This window comes from Chenopodium album, chromosome 21, assembly GCF_948465745.1.
Source record: "Chenopodium album chromosome 21, dcCheAlbu1.1, whole genome shotgun sequence".
Classification (NCBI taxonomy): Eukaryota; Viridiplantae; Streptophyta; class Magnoliopsida; order Caryophyllales; family Amaranthaceae; genus Chenopodium; species Chenopodium album.
The window spans coordinates 23,861,075-23,867,046 of record NC_137854.1 but is presented as its reverse complement, the minus strand read 5'-3'; the positions used below and the strand labels follow the sequence as shown (position 1 = coordinate 23,867,046).

At 30.9% G+C, this 5,972-nt stretch overlaps 1 long non-coding RNA gene across 1 annotated transcript; it reads left to right on the top strand.

Moving 5' to 3' along the window:
- The first annotated feature begins 2,601 nt into the window (after nt 1-2,601).
- Nucleotides 2,602-5,391, top strand: LOC145603058 (uncharacterized). The gene is made up of 5 exons (XR_014104676.1): nt 2,602-2,776; nt 2,897-2,951; nt 4,316-4,379; nt 4,658-5,121; nt 5,195-5,391. It is a non-coding gene; the product is annotated as an uncharacterized LOC145603058 (long non-coding RNA).
- Nucleotides 5,392-5,972: the final 581 nt, after the last annotated feature.

Here is a 5,972-nt window from a genome sequence, read left to right as displayed (position 1 = left end):
TGAGTAAAATGAAAGTCAAACACATTCAAAAATGCTTTTTTAATCAAATGAAAGTCAAATGCATTCAACAAAGCTAATTGAGTCAAATGAAAGTCAAACACATTCAACAAAGCTAATTGATTCAAATGAATGTCAAATACATTCTAATAAAGCTTTTTGAATCAAATAAATGTCAAATGCATTCAACGAAGCTAATTGAGTCAAATGAAAGTCAAACACTTTCAACAAAGCTAATTGAGTCAAATGAAAGTCAAACACATTCAAACGAAGCTTTTTGAATCAAATGAAAGTCAATTGCATTCCGCAATGCTAATTTAGTCAAATGAAAGTCAAACACATTCCACAAAGCTAATTGAGTCAAATGAAAGTCAAACACTTTCAACAAAGCTTTTAGAATCAAATGAAAGTCTATTGCATTCCTCAATGCTAATTGAGTCAAATGAAAGTCAAATACATTCTACAAAGCTAATTCAGTTAAATGAAAGTCAAACACATTCAACAAAGCTAATTGAGTCAAAGGAAAGTCAAACACATTCAAACAAAGCTTTTTGAATCAAATGAAAGTCAAACACATTCAACAAAGCTAATTGATTCAAATGAAAGTCAAACACATTCTAATAAAGCTTTTTGAATCAAATGAAAGTCAAATGCATTCAACGAAGCTAATTGAGTCAAATGAATGTCAAACACTTTCAACAAAACTTTTTGAATCAAATGAAAGTCAAATACATTCAAACAAAACTTTTTGAATCAAATGAAAGTCAATTGCATTCCACAATGCTAATTGAGTCAAATGAAAGTCAAACACATTCCACCAAGCTAATTGAGTCAAATGAAAGTCAAACACTTTTAACAAAGCTTTTAGAATCAAATGAAAGTCAAATACATTCAAACAAAGCTTTTTGAATCAAATTAAAATCAAATGCATTCCACAATGCTAATTGAGTAAAATGAAAGTCAAACACATTCAAAAATGCTTTTTTAATCAAATGAAAGTCAAATGCATTCAACAAAGCTAATTGAGTCAAATGAAAGTCAAACACATTCAACAAAGCTAATTGATTCAAATGAATGTCAAATACATTCTAATAAAGCTTTTTGAAACAAATGAATGTCAAATGCATTCAACGAAGCTAATTAAGTCAAATGAAAGTCAAACACTTTCAACAAAGCTAATTGAGTCAAATGAAAGTCAAACACATTCAAACGAAGCTTTTTGAATCAAATGAAAGTCAATTGCATTCCGCAATGCTAATTTAGTCAAATGAAAGTCAAACACATTCCACAAAGCTAATTGAGTCAAATGAAAGTCAAACACTTTCAACAAAGCTTTTAGAATCAAATGAAAGTCTATTGCATTCCTCAATGCTAATTGAGTCAAATGAAAGTCAAATACATTCTACAAAGCTAATTCAGTTAAATGAAAGTCAAACACATTCAACAAAGCTAATTGAGTCAAAGGAAAGTCAAACACATTCAAACAAAGGTTTTTGAATCAAATGAAAGTCAAATGCATTCCACAATGCTAATTGAGTCAAATGAAAGTCAAACACATTCAACAAAGTTAATTGAGTCAAATGAAAGTCAAACACATTCAAACAAAGCTTTTTGAATCAAATGAAAGTCAAACACATTCTACAAAGCTAATTGAGTCAAATGAAAGTCAAACACTTTCAACAAAGCTTTTAGAATCAAATGAAAGTCAAATACATTCAAGCAAAGCTTTTTCAATCAAATGAAAGTCAATTGCATTCCACAATGCTAATTGAGTAAAATGAAAGTCAAACACTTTCAACAAAGCTAATTGAGTCAAATGAAAGTCAAACACATTCTAACAAAGCGTTTTGAATCAAATTAAAGTCAAATGCATTTAACAAAGCTAATTGAGTCAAATGAATGTCAAACACTTTCAACAAAGCTTTTAGAATCAAATGAAAGTCAAATACATTCAAACAAAGCTTTTTGAATCAAATGAAAGTCAATTGCAGTCCACAATGCTAATTGAGTCAAATGAAAGTCAAACACATTCAACAAAGCTCATTGAGTCAAATGAAAGTCAAACACATTAAAAAAAGCTTTTTGAATCAAATGAAAGTCAAATGCATTCAACAAAGCTAATTAAGTCATATGAAAGTCAAACACATTCAACAAAGCTAATTGATTCAAATGAAAGTCAAACACATTCTAATAAAGCTTTTTGAATCAAATGAAAGTCAAATGCATTCAACGAAGCTAATTGAGTCAAATGAATGTCAAACACTTTCAACAAAACTTTTTGAATCAAATGAAAGTCAAATACATTCAAACAAAACTTTTTGAATCAAATGAAAGTCAATTGCATTCCACAATGCTAATTGAGTCAAATGAAAGTCAAACACATTCACTACTACAAAACGAGTGGTTTCTCGACGCTGGACCCTCGACGCTGGGCAAGGCTCGTCAACGAATATATACTCTATGCGTTTTTTATCGACGCTTTACTGTGTCGGAATAAATTTTTCTCTCTTAAAAGCGTCGAGAACAACTAACACATGCTCACCCGTGAATAAAAAAACTCACAAATGCAGAATTTAGGGGAAAAATAAACGGCTGAACATAAAACCCTAACTATTCTTCTTTCCTTCATCTAGAAACTAGAATACAATTACAAATCTACTCATGGAACCATGGATTCTAAACTCAAAACGTTGTACCTGCGAATCAATTTCGAATGAGGTACTCTACATCAGTTTCAAATTCAGATGTTCGACTTCCCTTGAATGAATTTCGAATTGAGGTACATCATTTTCATCAAGTTTAGATCTTCATTTCTCTCAGATTCAATTTGGAATAAGGTAAATCAATTTAAAATTTAGATCTCCGTATCTCTCTGAAAAAATATCAATTTCAAATCCAGATCTTCATCTACAATTGAAATCAGTTTCGTCCCCCTCAGTGCCGATGATATCGAGGTACATCCTTTCTGTTTTGTATTCATTTTTTTTACAGTTTTGTGAACTTGTTTTTCAATTTATATTAATATTGTAAAAAAATTGAGGTCATTTATGAGTTTGATTCATGAACAATTTATGCTACTATTTTATTCCATTTTTGAAAAATCAGCCTGCTGTTATTCTATAGTTAATCCATAATTTTGATGAGCTTAGTGTTATTTGAAGCACAATTTCGATAAGCTTAGTGCTGTCTAAAGAACAATTTTGATGAGCTTAGTACTGTCTGAAGCAGAATTTTGTCAAGGTGTCTTCTTTTCTTCAATTTTTATATGTTTATTGATTTTGTTATATTTAATATTATGACTAGAATTATATGATTTTGTATCCACAAGCTTACATTGCTAGAAATTAATGAAGCTTAGCTTGTAATTTGATAAATTAGTCGCATAGAGAAAAATTGCGAGAAAAGTTATATTATTAGTTAGCTTATTTGATCTTGGTGGTACTAGTTATTTGCGATAAGAAAATAGCACAATTTATAAAAGTTCATTGTAGAAGGTTTATAAATTTGATTAAATTGTGCTTATCAATTGAATCAATATTAGTTCTCATGTGATCAGCCAAATTTTATTGAAAATGTTGTAAGACTTGTAATTGACATTATAAGAAGGGACTTTTTCGTTTGTAATGTAGGACTCTAGAGTGTTAGGCTTCTTATATCATGATTCAATGTGGCTCTATTTCATATGTTCGGTGATTTAGTATGGATTGATGTAATAGAGGGTTGATTTAGTGTGGCTCTATTGAGTCTGTTCCATATGGTTGGTGATTTAGTGTGAGAAACGTCGTAACTTCAACTGTTATGCTTGTATTGCTACTAGTGCCTATTTGATAGCTAGGCTTATTCGGTTATTCCTTTTAGTGGGGGTAGAGCATTTATACTTTGATTTGTTTCCGTGAGACTGATTAATTTGGCAGAATTTTTTATTGTATATTTCTGATGTTTTAAAGTTAATATGCTCATTGATTCCTCTAACATTCTTTATATATAGAGCTATTTCTCTGTTTTTTTTTTAAATAAATGTAATGGTTTTTCTTTTTCTACGAAGCTTATTGAACTTAATAGGTGATTAGAGTAGTAATAACTTGACAAATAAAAGAGTTCATTAGATGTCTACTAATCCATATTTTGTATGCACAACATGTTTAAGTAAAAAATTAGACAAACATTATTACAGTTAGAATATGCTTTGGATTGATTTTCCATGTAAGAGGGGTTTAAGTGCTACGTGTGCCCCCCATGTTTGCTTTGAAACTAGTGATATCATATTTTAATTACTGTTTTCTACTTAGATGTGTGGTTTTTTGTCTTCTTTTTGCAGGTTTATCTTAAACTTTGTTAATTCTTGTTGCAAGCTTGTCATCTTTAAACTTGAAGCATAAGAGGTATTTGTTTTATTTCTTTTACAGGACTTAACGGCAATACTTTAGGTTTCAAATCATACCAATTAATATTGCCCTTACAAGTTACTAAATTTAGGGAATAATTTTTTGGATTTTTTACTCTATCCCCTGTTATGTTTGAGTTGGCACTCTCTTGGTCTAGTAAATGTAATGTGGTTACTATGTATATTCGTCCTGTATTTACATAGGATCAAGTAACTTATAATCTCCTATTTTACTTATTACTAAATTATTCCGACCCTTAATTTTCTTTTTTGAAGGAAGTCTTTCAGTTAGCCCGTTGATGCTGCAGGATGCTAAACCAGGTTGCTGTCGCTTCTCTTGCTGCTTCACGATGCTGCTGCTGCCGTTGATCTTTTAATGTTGCTGCTGGTGTTTTTCTGTCTCCCTATGCCACACTAAAACATTAGTTACTGCCTAAGGATCCAGAAACATCAGAGGGTGCACTACTATAAAAAACGCTAAAACATTAGGTCCTTTTGAATGTATTTAATTGGTGGTTTGATTATTTTTTGTTAATTTTTTAATTAGTTCTAATTAAATTTAATTCATCTTTGGTTTAGTCTTAATTATTCATATGTGCTGACTTTTGATAACTTGGGCTGCTTTTGTGCTAATTTGGTGCCTACAACCTACCTGATCTCCCTACTCTCTTGTCTTGCTGACATAGCAGCCACATGGCAACCTCATGGCAGGTGACGAGGCAAAAGGTTGGGTGTTGCAGGTACGTATCTATTGTTGCTTCTGTTTTTAATATTACTTATCTGAGCTGATTCGTAGCATTTTGGTATTCTCAGGAAGGCCAAAAGAATATTGAGAGTGAAAAGGGTAGCAAATTTGTTGCAGAAATGCTCCCAGCTGCCTGATGTGAAGAGCCAATCCGATGCTTGGTTCAGGTTTTGGTTTGTAAGTCCATGTTTTGGTGCATATTATCCTTATTTCATGCTTATTGCTGGTTTGAGTGTTTTATTTTTGCAAATGATGTCTTAGCTTGTCTTCTAAGTATATGGATGTCGTGATACTTTTGGAAAGTTTTCTACTCTGTAATTGGTTTTGAAATTTAGACTGGAATTTTGGTTTGATTAGGTGGAAAATGGTTTTCAGAGAATGTATTTTTCTATGGCGCCCTGGTGTTACTAATTTTGGTCTATTATTGTATTTAGATTATTTTGGTGATGTCTTGATGAAAATGCTGAACTGTTGTGCAGGGTTAACAGATCATGTGGACATTGCATCTAGGTATATGAATACTGAGAAGCAATATAAAAGAGCTGACATCTAACAGTGCAACATTACAAGAACAGAAGAAGGATATTTTTTAGCTATGCAAAGATTTACTATCGATGTCTCAAAATTTGTATTATATTTGTTGTAATAACACTCATTACTGTGAGATATTGTACATATACTATAATATTTATATGCAATAAAAAAAAACTAGCATAGTTTTCAGTGTGAAATATATATATTTTTTTTGGTAAATATATTCTAGATATTTTTTAAAATATAGACAAGAGAAAGCATCCCAACCTTAGAAAATATACACAAAAAAGCATCGCCAAAAATATAAAAAAA